Below are 13,199 nucleotides of genomic sequence, written 5' to 3'. Positions count from 1 at the left end.
GGATGATTTTCCTGTTTCCTATATGTCCAGAGGCCTTTCCTGGCAGCACTTCCAGCCCATGAGACTTTCATCTTCATCTTGCATGAAGGATACAATTTGGTTCTGACGCACGGGTTATAGAAGCTGTTGAGCATCCACACAATCTGTTATGCTAAATCACACCTGGTGTCTCCACAGAGAAGGCTCTGGCAAGCATCCTTGCCACTGGGACCGTGGCCTCTGACGCCAAAACATGGCAGTGGTGCAGCGAGCCTTCCAAGAGCCAGCTCACTGGCACGGTAAATTAACCTGCTTGTTCTCATGTTAAATGCTTTATGAAAATTTACTGGGTGCAAAAAGAGGGAAGAAAACCCAAGTGGTTCCGCTCTGAGCCTGCCTGGCACCCGTGAAAGAACGAAGCTGCAGAGAAAGTCAACGTGAAGAGCTGGCAACAGGAAAAGGTGTAAAATGCAATGAAAATCAAGCGCGGTGCCAGCCATTGCTTTGTTTTATTAGCATTTTCTCGAGGAAAACATTTAATTATAGCAGATCTGGTGTTTGTGAGCTGGGTGAGATGGCCACTTTCTCCACAGTCCCCATTTTCAGAGGACTTGGGGATGCTGCGATAGACTGCAGAGAGAAACCTCCTTCCCTGGGGCTTGGTCCTTGAGAAGTGCCCTTTGCTATAACCAAACCATCATTCTCAAAGGGCAGGATCTGCCTCCGAAAAATCAAATGTTCTGATGGCCATCATCATCCTCCATTCTTCAGTTTTCACATTAGATTTTTCTTTCCCTTGTTGATTTTAGAATAAAATAAAATAATAGGGGGGAAAAGTTCTACCCTTCAAAATACTTACAAATTTGCCACCTAAAAGCAAGAAAACGTTTTTTAATTACCACTTTCTTTGGGAAATAATTAGGAAGGAAGACAACAACAATAACAAAAAACATGAAAAATAAATGATTAGCTATTATAAAATAAGGGCAAGTGTGTATTTGAGCACATAAATCAAAATATACAAAGGTGGAACCAACTGGTGATATTGTGTGGAGATTTTTTAAATTCCTTTTAGTTTTAAAGCCTCACCTCCCTTAAAAGTAGTTTGTGAGAATAATGATCCAGTTTAATATAGGACAAGTATATTTCTTTGCATTCTATTTTTGCCTTCACAGAGCTTATTCATTTGGTTACCTGATTTCTTCATTCGTGGCTGCCAGGAAGACTAATTAACGCTGAGGAGTCTAGAGAATCCTCTTTGGGGATGCTGCTCTGCCGCTCCGAGTCAAGCTTCCTCCCTTGAATGAGAAGTCAAGGCCTTGAGCCCGCAGCCAGCTGAAATTGGGTTAGCTTGGTTTGTTGAATTGCAAGGCTGTGCGTGGCTTATCATTAGACATTTCTGCTTCTCTCTGTAAGCTTTTCTACGCTCCCACTTATGGAGACAAGATTCTCTGTGTCAGCACCTTAGAGAAGTGTTGTTGAAACAGCTGGCACCCAGACAGGACTCCCTGGCCGCATGGTGGGGGCAGTGCAGCTCCTTCATAACCCACCCGCGTGCAGCCTCCCAGAGGAGCGGCAGACTTGCCTCCAGATTTTGATGATGGGCAGGGAAACAAATGTTCTCCTCCATAAAAGTGAAGAAGGTTTTGCTTTTTAAAAAATTGGTTCTTGATATTTACTTTAAGGGGACAGTTTGGATCAGTTCCTAGCAATGTATCTCAAGTCGGCTTCAGAACTAAAGGAAGTCATCAGCCAAAATATATTGTGAGCATCACAGTAAAACTGCTCAGGCTGGGACAGGCAACAGGGCTATCTCATGCTCACCTGGAACCATGGCAAGGCTGCCTCACTGAATCATGAACCCATCACTCTTGATTTATCGTTAAAAAAGAATGAAAGGCCTGTGGACCCTGTGCCGCATAGGTAATCCGTGGCAATGTGGCAAATGAGAGCGTTTTCACCCTTATAATGTAGAAAGGTAGGTGCAGAGACGACACTGTTCCCTTTTGCTTGTTTTTTTATTCTCCCATGCAGACTGCAACCCAGCAGGAGGGCTTTTAAACCAAAACAGTTAATTACCTCCTATAACCCAGAGAAGTCTTGAAACACAAATATAGCCACAAATATAGCAAGTTGAGAGGGAGAGGGCAGTTTTGCTTTGGGCTGTGCTTTGCGCAGGGTGGGGACGGAGCCACCTTCTCGGTCCTCAGAGGGCTAAGGTAGAGGGGGAGCAATTAGAAGGTGCATGGGAGGCAGGAGTATTCCACGTTTATTTTCCCCATTTCACTTTCAATACTCTGTACTGTGAATCGCCCGGATCAGAGACCCAGGTACGAACCCCCATTCCAAAGACAAAACTGAGTGGCTTTGGAAGGGGAGGCCCTTTCGCGATAAAAGCGCGTGCTTCGCGCTCCAGGGATGGACAAGTTGCCCATGGGCAGGGCAAACTCAAGCAGGAACCTTCTCCATTTGGCGTGGAGGGACTGTGGGGGATGGGCCTTCCCCGAGTCCAGGCCCTGGCACCTGGCAGCTTCCACTACAGAAGGTACTTTCTCACTGAACTGCAATTCTTGTCCCACCACCCCCATCACCCTTTAGTCCCCCAGTGGAACAGAGCCTTAGCCCTTGTATTCCTAAATCATGGGCTCATGCCTGCCTGCACTGGAATCTCCTCTTTCTGTCCATCTCCTGGCTCCAGCACCTTCCCTACCTGACCTCATATGTACTGACAGTCTGCCTTTTTATTCACTCACGATTCCTGCCTCTGCCCTTTGCCCTGTCCTGGCTCTCTGCTGGGTACTAGCCCCTCCTCTGCACCTGTTGAAATCCTCACCTCTTCCACCCTCCATCTCAGCCTCAAGTGCTTCCTTCTGCGTCTAAGTCCCATGTCCTAGAGTCTGTACCACTTACCTGAACTTTATTTCACTTCTCATTCAATGGGCCTTTCACTGCCACAAATAGATGATCAATTCCTAGAGTTGCACAGGAAATGGTTTATATATCTTTCCCTATCCCCCCACACCTGTCCCCAGCACCTGGCATAGTGGGTAGCATTTGATTGATCCCTCTCCTACTGGTTAAAAAATTTAAATGCACCAGACCAGGGACATCCCAGAATCTGGGGATGGTATTCAGAAAGTTTTCTCTTCAGAATCACAAATAATCTTAATAGGACAAATCCTATCAGTTATCTAAATGTTTTCAAGTACCTGGATATTTGGCCTTAAGTACAAAAATCTCCTAATGAGTGATGGTGTTGTTCAGTTTTCCTCCTATCCTTCCCGTCCTCTAGACATAGCTAGTGGCCCCTCAGGAAATAGAGTGCCAAAGCTCCCCGTTCCTCCCCTTACAGATTGTCCTGCCTCGAACAAATCTCATGCTTCCTTGTGCCTCTGCCACTCTGCTAGAAAATGGAAATTATAACATTGCCCTTCTGAGGTTGTGAGAACAAGCAATGAATAAGAACAACGAAAATGATAAGACTGGGAAGAACCATAAACTTGCAGGTTCCAGAGCTCCACAGATAAATCCGAGCAAGGTGATTGTTATTGGCATTGAGAAAGGCAACACAAGCCTTTAGTGGGTAAATACTTTGTCTTTTTAAAAAGTTGTGTGCAAGGTGCACCTCAAAGCCACACTACTGAATGATAAAGTTCAGAAATATAAAAAGCATAAGTAGCTATGCTCATGAAGGACATCTTAGCATTAGCTCCACATTTCCCTATGGGTTTGGGTTTGAGGCCCCTCAGAGGCCCATGGGGATGTCTGGCAAGGTCCTCAAAAAACACAAAGCCTGTCATGTACAGTTGAGGAAAATGCATCAGAAGCAGGTGTGGAAATGGCAAAGTAAAAGAGAAGGAGAGTTGGGGAAGATGATGGCTAGGTCTTTGGCAGCAGGAAAGCCAAACACCAGCCACTCACTGGTCAAGGGCTGAGGCAAAAGCTGAGTGAAGAGGCTGAGGGAAGTAAGCTCCTCTTTCCACTTAAGTTTTCTCTTCCCAGGGAATCTTCATAGTGTTTTGTTGAAAGATAAAGACTGAAAACACAAAATAGAAATATCACAAGCCCCCCTACTTCACACCATATTCAAATACAGTCATGCATCACTTAACGATAGGGATGTGTTCTGAAAAATGTGTCATTAGGCACTTTCGTCATTGTGTGAACATCCCATAGTATACTTACACAAACCTAGATTGGTATAGCCTACTACACACCTAGGCTGTATGGTACTAATCTTAGACTATCATTGTATTTGCCATCCGTCGTTGACCAATACGTCGCAACGTGGCACATGACTGTATATATTCTCAAAATATATCCAGGGCCTAAATGTTAGAGCTAAAACTATAAAACTCTTAGAAGACACAGGCATAAATCTTGGTGACTTTGGATTAGGCAAAGATCTCAAAATGATAAAAGCACAAACAACAAAAGAAAAAATGGATAAATTGGACTTCAGCAAAATTATAACTTTTGTGATTCTCCGGACACCATCACGAAAGTGAAATGACAACCTACAAAATGGGAGAAAATATTTGCAAATCATATGTCTGATAAGGGCTTAATATACAAATTACATGAAGAACTCTTATAACTCAAGGACAAAAAGACAACCCAATTTTAAAAATGGGCAAAGGCCTAGAATACACATTTCTCCAAAGAAGGTATACTGATGGCCAGTAAGCACAGGAAAAGATGGTCAACATCACTAGTCGTTAGAGAAATGCAAATCAAAACCACAATGAGATACCATATCACACCCATTAGGATGGCTATTATCAAAACAAACAAATAAAACAGAAAATAATAAGTGTTGGGAAGGATGTGGAAAAATTTTAACTCTTGTACATTTGCTGGTGGGAATGTAAAATGGTGTAACCACTGTGGAAAACAGTTTGGCAGTTCCTCAAAAAGCTAAACATAGAATTACTATATGACCCAGCAATTCCATTCTTAGATATATACCCAAAAGAACTGAAAACAGAGACTCAAAGAGCTACTTGTATGCCCGTGTTCATAACAGCATTATTCACAATAACATATAATTCACGGAAAGGCATAAACAACCCAAATGTCTATAAACAGATGAATGAATAAACAAAATGTAGTGTGTATATATATACAATGGAATATTATCAGCCATAAAAAGGAACGAAATTCAGATACATGCTACAACATAAATGAACCTTAAAATATTATTATGCTAAGTGAAATAAGCCAGACCCAAAAGGATAAGTTTTGTATGATTTCACTTATGTGAAATACCTAGAATAGACAAATTCATAGATACAGAAAGTAGATTAGAAGTTACCAGGGGCTGAAGGTAGGGGGAAATGGAGAATTATTGCTTAATGGTTACAGAGTTTCTGTTTGGGGTGATGAAAAAGTTTTGGAAATACATAGTAGTGATTGTTGCACAACATTGTGAATGTAATTAAGGCCATTGAATGGTACACTTAAAAATGGTTAAAATGGAAAATTTTATATGTATTTTACCACAATTTTTAAAAATGGGCAAAGAGGGTCTGGCCTGGTGGCGTAGCAGTTAAGTTTGCACGCTCTGCTTCAAGAGCCCAGGGTTCACAGGTTCTATCCCAGGTGTGAACCGACGCACCGCTTGTCAAGCCATGCTGTGGCGGCATCCCATATAAAGTAGAGGAAGATGGGCATGGATGTTAGCCCAGGGCCAATCTTACTCAGCAAAAAGAAGAGGATTGGCAACAGATGTAGCTCAGGGCTAATCTTCCTCACCAAAAAAAAAAGGGGGGGGGCAAAGGATTTGATTAGACATTTCTCCCAAGAAGATATAAAAATGGCCAATAAGTACATTAAAAGATACTCAACATCAGGAAAATGCAAATCAAAACCACAGTGAACACAGTGAGAGACCACTTCACACCCACTAGGATGGCTGTAATCAAAAAGACAGATCATAACAAGTATTGGTGAGGATGTGGAGCAGTTGGAACCCTCATACACTGCTGGTGGGAAGGTAAATTGACACAGCCACTTTGCAAAGAGTTGACAGTTCCTCAAAAGATTAAATGTAGAGTTACCATATGACCCAGCAATTCCACTTTCTCCTAGGTATGTACCCAAGAGAAATGAAAACAGATGTCCACACAAAAATTCGTACATGAATGTTCATAGCAGCATTTTTCCTAATAGTCAAAAAGTAGAAACAAGCCAAATGTACATTAGCTGATAACAGATAAACAAAATGTGGTATATCCATACAATGGGATATTATTTGGCAATAAAAAAGGAAGGAAGTACTGATACATGCTACAACATGATGAACCTTGAAACATTGTACTACGTAAAAGAAACCAGTCACAAAAGACCACATATTGCATGCTTCCATTTATATGAAATGTGTAGAATAGGCACATCTATAGAGACACAAAGTAGATTACTGGTTGCCTAGATCTGGGAGGGTTGGGGAGAAATGGAAGTGACTGCTAAAGAGTATAGGGTTTCTTTTTGGGATGATAAAAATATTCTAAAATTGATTGTGGCAATAGTTACACAACTCTGAATATACTAACAGCCGTTGAATTCTATAATTTAAATGAGTGCATTTTTTGTTATTTGAATTTTATCTCACTAAAGCTGTTAGCAAAAAAAAAAAAAAACACAAGCCTAAAAATAATCTCCCCAAAGATTATTTCCCACAAATAACAAGTAAAATGGAGTTTAAGTCATTAACTAGTTTTTAACATTTTATTGTGGAAATATTCAAATATATGCAAATGTAAAGAGAATAGTGTGAAGAGCCCCCATGTACTCATCAATCAGCTCCAAAATTTACCAACATTTTAGAGGCGTTTTGTTATAAAAAATTTCAAACATCAAAAAAGTTGAAAGATTGTACGGTAAATACCCATATATCCACCTCCTATATTCTCCCATTAATGTTTTACTCTGCCTGATTTTTTTTTATTGAGGTAACATTGATTTATCACATTATATAAATTACTCTGCCTGCTTTAATCTATATCTGTCCATCTCTCTGTCCCTCTATCCATCCACCAATTCATTTACTTTTTAAATTCATTTCAAAGTAAGTTGCAGACAGCTGCAGGACACTTCCCCTTAAATACTTCTGCATGTATATCATTGACTAGAGTTCAATACTTATTTACTCATCTCTTTGTTCTTTTGAGGTAAAATTTATGTACAATTAAATGCACAAATTTTAAGTGTGCATTGCATGAATTTTGACAAAAGTATAGGCCTGTATGGCTCAAGTTAAAGCCATGGTTTTAATGTCCTCTAAAAATATTTTTAAATGCTCAGAGATTGCCAAATTAAATTCTTTTCATAGAATTATTGTATTTTGTGTTGTTTATTGTAGAGTTTTCTCTTTTTCCATTAAATCTCTGAGGGGCAGAAATGCCAATTACATATTATGAGCTTCCCATCCATACACATCCTGAGCCTTCTTAGTCCTTTGAATGAAAGCTGATTTGGCATTTTACTATAAACCTGTGTTTTAATGTGTCTTTCATAATTAACACATCAGAAACTTTGCTCTACTAAAATCTACGTTTTCAGAGTAAACAGCATGTCTGGAATGTAATAATTTGTGGGATGAATCAATAAATGAAAAATTTTTTCACTTATTTTATTGTGGCAAAATACATATAACAAAATTTACCATCTTAACCATTTTTAAGTGTACAGTTTAGTGGTTGTTAAATACATTCACATTATTGTGCAACCATCACCACTATCCATCCCCTTGACTCTTTTCATCTTATAAATTGAAATTCTATATCCATTAAACAATAACTCCCCATTCTCCCCTCCCCCTAGTCCCTGTCTTGATGATTTTGACTACTTTAAGTACCTCATATGAGTGGAATCATACAGTATTTGTCTTTTTGTGTCTGGCTTATTTCACTTAGCATATTGTCCTCAAGGTTCATCCATATTGTAGCATGTGTCAGAATTTCCTTCCTTTATGAAGTTGAATAATATTCCATTGTATGTATATAACATATTTTACTTATCCATTCTCTGTCAATGAACACTTGGGTTGCTTCCACTTTTTGGCTATTGTGAGTAATGCTGCTATAAACATGAGTATACAAATAATTTCTTTGAGACCATGCTTTCAATTCTTTTGGGTATATACCCAGAAGTGGAATTGCTGGATCATATGGTAGTTCTATTTTTAATTTTTTGAGGAACCATGCTATTTTCTATAGCAGCTGTACCCTTTTACATTCCCACCAACAGTGTGCAAGAGTTCCAATTTCTCCGCATCCTCACCAACACTTTCTTTTTCTGTTTTTTTGATGGTAGCCATCCTAATCGGTGTGAAGTAGTATCTCATTGTAATTTTGATTTTGATTTCCCTAATGATCTAATGATGTTAAAAGCATCTTTTCATGTGCTTGTTGACCATTTCTATATCTTCTTTGGAGAAATGTCAATTCAAGTCCTTTGCCCATTTTTTAACTGCATTGTTTGTTTTTTTGTTTTTGAGTTTTAGGAGTTCTGTGTATGTTCTGGATATTAATTATTTATCAGAGATATGACTTGCAAATATTTTATCCCATTCTGTGAGTTGCCTTTTTACTCTCTTTACAGTGTTTTTTGATGCATAGAATTTTAAAATTTTCATGAAGTCCAATTTGTCTATTTTTTCTTTTGTTACCTGTGCCTTTGTTGTTATCAATGAATGAAATTTTAAACCAGTTAACTCATGGTATGTTCAATATTGTAGATTTTCTTTTTTCAAAAACAAGCAAACCAAGATTTCTTTGTCATGCAGAAAAAACAATGGAATAGAAAACTCAACACTATCACCTTGCTTAAAGAAACACTACTAGGCTGTAATAATGGAGAATTTATTTGCCTTTTTTTCCAATAAAGTCACTGCAACAGTCTCTGTAATTATAATAAATTTTTATATATTTATAAGAAATATATAATAAGTTACTAGTGATGACCTGTTTTATGTCACAAGCACTTCTGTTTTTTAATATAAATGTATAAAAAGAAGTTACTATGTGAAAAAGGAGATTCTTAAATGGAACAATTCACTCAGAATTTTTTATTTTAAACCAAACGATCTCAAAATTTTCAAAAATTTTTCATATAGTTGCTGATAGCGAGGCCTTCTGCCCAAAATGTGTTCCACTCCATGCCTGTGACATCATTTTATGAATAAGATAAAATGGAAATAAGATGAGATGGACAAATTCAGAAAAAATAAAACTCACTAGTGTTTTTGAGTATGTGGCACGCCAATTTGCATTTTGTAGGATGAAAATATTAATTGTACATTTTTAAAAATCACAAATCTCCCTGGAGTTGAGAAAGTCTTTCGTATTTCTTAATTACCAAATCTTGGTTTGGCTGCATAGCTTTGTCATTGCTCCTGTGGCATCCAGGGTCGTCTTTGTGATTTCCTCTGAAAATGACTATACATTAACATACAAGGTTTCAGTGGCAGAGTGGAAGAAGGGAAAGGTGTTAATTCAGATGTTATGAAACTGTGATAATGCTATCATTTAAGGCACTTATTTGGGTATGTTTGTACTTTGTGGTTTTATAAATAAGCCCAAGGGGCTCCTCCTGGTTGTCACAATCCTCCTTGAATCTCATATCCTGTCTGTCTCTTCCTATCCGACAGTAGAATTGATGCCGCTCTAATCCCTGGAAGTTTGGAACTAATGAACTGACTGCTGGGCTGCCGCCACGGAGCTTGGTCCCAAACTATACTGTACTTCACACTCGATTTATTCTCCAGATGGCGAGACTGTGCCGCCCTGCCGCGAGGGACCACCTCTTCCACTGGAGTGTAAAAGTGGACGGATGTTGTTTTCTTTGCAGATTTGATCATTCTGAGCTAGAAACTTGCGAGGATGATTAGTTATTAGCTTTAATGGGTGCCAATTGAACCAACTGCACGCATATTTTCTCCTTTAATTTTGAAGTCTGCAGGTCGTGGTGATGGTTGATTTATCCTCTTTCTTACGTCACCAGAGCATGTCTCTTCCCCAGGTGATAAGAACTCGGTCTCTGAAATCATAGCACGCCTTGGTTCCTGGCCCAGACAGAGTCACATAATATGGTGGCTTATGTATAAGGACAAGTTTATTAGCCACTGGTCCACTGCACTGAGCAGCCCATGGCACGAAATATCGATTGAATGCGGGAACTTTGGTAACACCACGTTTTAGAACAGGGGCCTGTTAAGATTCTGATCTATGCCAACTTTCTTTGTGACCTCTGCAGAGCCCCCCTCTGGAATCAAACATGGTATAGAACACACTATGGTAATTAGTCTCTGCAAAGATCTAATGTAACTGTTGATAAAGGCTTTAATTCCATTATTCCGTCTTTTCCAGGTTGTCAGTTCTTAGGCGGACAAGTTCATCCTACAGTGAGACGTGCCTACCAAGGCCGTCCTGTAGTGTTAGCACATTTAGAATGCAGTTCCTTCTAAACCTCATTTTGAACAACCTGTTTTGCTACCAGAATGTTGGACACCCTCCCCCCCCAAAAAATAAAAGGTCTTTTTTGAGCAGCCTCTTTTTGCTTTCATTTCCCTTTCCTTCTTGCTCCAGGGAGCACTTACCTCTCAATAATCTCAACAGATCACCTGGATAGCCCTTCTGAGAAGATGGAGTCTGCCAGGCCGCCTTTTACTAATCCCCCTAACGAGATGGAAATTGGGAGGATGGTCAGGGCGAAACAGGAGCCAAAGAGAAAGAGAAGGATAGTGTGAAAGGGAAGGAGGTGATGAGATGAGAGAGGTGGTACCAAGAAGTAAGGTATGTGTTAGAGAGAGAGAAGGAGAGAGAGAAAGACAGAGAGAGAACAGAATGAACAGAATTTCTTTCTTTTCACAACTGGGTGGACTGTGGCTCTCCCTAGCTGAACACCCAGAACTAAACTTAATTGTTCTTAGAAACTGCCTTCCTCTCACCCAACAGATGGCATGGGTGTGTTTGCTAGCACAGTAACATATTTCACCATTAAAATACCAAAAAGAAAAAAAAAAATCAACATGCTTGTTGGCTGGTGTAAATTCAGTGAAGTTGTTGGATATTTTGGGATACATAGCAGAGGGATGCACACTTAGTTTATGTAAATTGCAACAAGCAACAGCCTGTTAATAAGGGTGTTGTGTGGCAATATACCTCCAAAGCCGTCATCTTTTTTTGGAAAGGTACAGAGTGATGAAGTAGAAAGAGCTTGGTTTTAATTCTGAGCCAAAAAGAGAAAAAAAAAAAGTCTAGTAAAATGCTGAGTATTCACTGCTCATTATTATAAGATGAAAAGTACTAATCAGATTACGCCTAAAATTGGAATTAGGTACTTCGTTTGCAGCCAATTTCACAAGAGCTGAATTTTACTAAGTAAACCGGAATGTGCTGAAACCATGGCAATCTGACTTTAGATAAAAATCACAAACAGGTTTAGAACACGAGATTTGAACAAACAGTCCCCTCCAAATCCAAGTGAAACAACAAAACAGCTTAGAGGTCAGATTTTGTTTGACACCAACATTAACAATTTACGAAGTTGATGCTGCCAGGGATCCTGCGTCCTTGAGCACACACGCAGATTAAAGTAGAGAAGAGAGATGATGATCCAAATAACTCAGGTTTTAAAATGCATTTCAGCCTAACTGATCTAGTTAGTTCCCTTCAATTTGTCATTCACCCTGTCCCAGTAGACCCTTTACAAGGCCAACCTGCTATTTAAAGGAACTCTAGAAGTTGAAATGTTTACAAGCTGGAGCAATCCCGAGCTTGTAGCTGTGCAGGCTACATGGAGCATAACACATTTTAGGTTCTCTGAGGCCACTGATCTAAATACGCACATTGCCAGAGAGCTAGAAGCATTTCTCTGAACAGCTCTAGATGGCCTTAGAACTATGATATTGAGCTAACTTCTGCTATTCACCTTCAGGATTTTCATATTTGGTGGATGTAACAAGAGGGCACAGTAGAGCAAGTGGCTGAGTTTTACAGCAGTGGAATGGCCAACAGCATGGTATGGAACCAAGCCACTGTTGGCCGCATCATCCCTCACTTTAGCTGGTGTGAGCTCTCTCTTGCTTTTGTCTAAGCTTGGCCTGATTATTGGCAGTCGAGGCTCTGTAAATCAGGACTCCACAGAGCTGTCTTAAACTGGTCCTACATACTCTGTTTCCATCTGACCTGACAACTCTAAGCTACTGTTTCCTCACACAGTTTAACTCAGCTCCCATTTGGAAGCCTTCCCTGCTTCCACTGGGTTGTAGATCTACATCCGTCTGGTTTAAATCTGCTGTCCTGGCTTGGCATGTGGATTGGACTTAGACTCAAAATTGAGACAAGACTCAAAAAATAATTCTTTTTTGTCTCTGTTTTGGTTTGCTATTTTGCTAGATAAGTATTGCTGTTCAAATGGCTGTATATTGTTGAGACTCTTTTTTTAAACCGCATTCATCAGCAATGAGAAGCTTTAAAGTTTTATTAGTATCCTAAAAACCCTTCCCAAATGAAACTACTTTTGATAAGTGTTCATTCTGACAATGAGAATTTGTTGAGGGCTGTTGGCAAGTTGGAGGAATTTGGTTTTGAAACTGAAATTGGCAGGAAGTAAGACTCCCAGTGCTTTCTTTCTCTTGACTCCACCCCCACCCCCTCAGTGCACTCCTTTCTCTCCCCCCCTTCCCCACCTTCATCCCCCCAACTCAAAGCCAATCAATAACATGTTTGGTTCCATACAGTTTTTCTGGGGAGAATTCAAATACTGAAGCAGACTTTCAACACTTGAGCTTTTCTTAACTGGAGAAAAGACTGTCAAATCAAAGAAAAAAATGTATTTGTCTACCACTTCATGAAGGGATTTCTTGGTGATATTATTGCCTTCCATCTGAATAAGTTGGAGCTTTTTTTGTAGTGTGGAGTGTCATTTTCCTGTGAGCACCTGCTTAATTGAATGTCAAGATTCAACTCAGTTGCAAAAAAAAAAAAAGATTTTCTTTTAGTAAAAAAGCATGAAGCATGTGGAAAGAGAAAAATCCTTACTTTTTCGCTAATGTGAATATGCTGACATACGAGACTATCATTATCTGTATGTTATCTAGTTTCTTATATTTATTAAAGGAGAAAATGCAGGTAGAGGACTTAGAACCATGCCCAGGCTTAGTAAATGCTCAATAAATGTTACCTATTAATTATTTTGCCTTTCCACTTGGAAAGTAA

General features: G+C 39.5%; 1 protein-coding gene and 1 long non-coding RNA gene across 5 annotated transcripts in view; one reads left to right on the top strand and one right to left on the bottom strand.

The window, feature by feature from the left end:
• The window catches only part of LOC147916056 (uncharacterized), a 111,071-nt gene that overhangs the window by 18,226 nt on the left and 79,646 nt on the right, over positions 1–13,199 (bottom strand). The window lies entirely within an intron of this gene.
• Positions 1–13,199, top strand: part of CLYBL (citramalyl-CoA lyase) — a 231,530-nt gene that overhangs the window by 180,498 nt on the left and 37,833 nt on the right. The gene's annotated exons all lie outside the window — the stretch shown is intronic.

Source organism: Ceratotherium simum, chromosome 10 (genome assembly GCF_057802395.1).
Source record: "Ceratotherium simum simum isolate JZ-2026a chromosome 10, ASM5780239v1, whole genome shotgun sequence".
Lineage (NCBI taxonomy): Eukaryota > Metazoa > Chordata > Mammalia > Perissodactyla > Rhinocerotidae > Ceratotherium > Ceratotherium simum.
The sequence above is the reverse complement of the archived record's forward strand: the minus strand, read 5'-3'. Positions and strand labels throughout refer to the sequence as shown.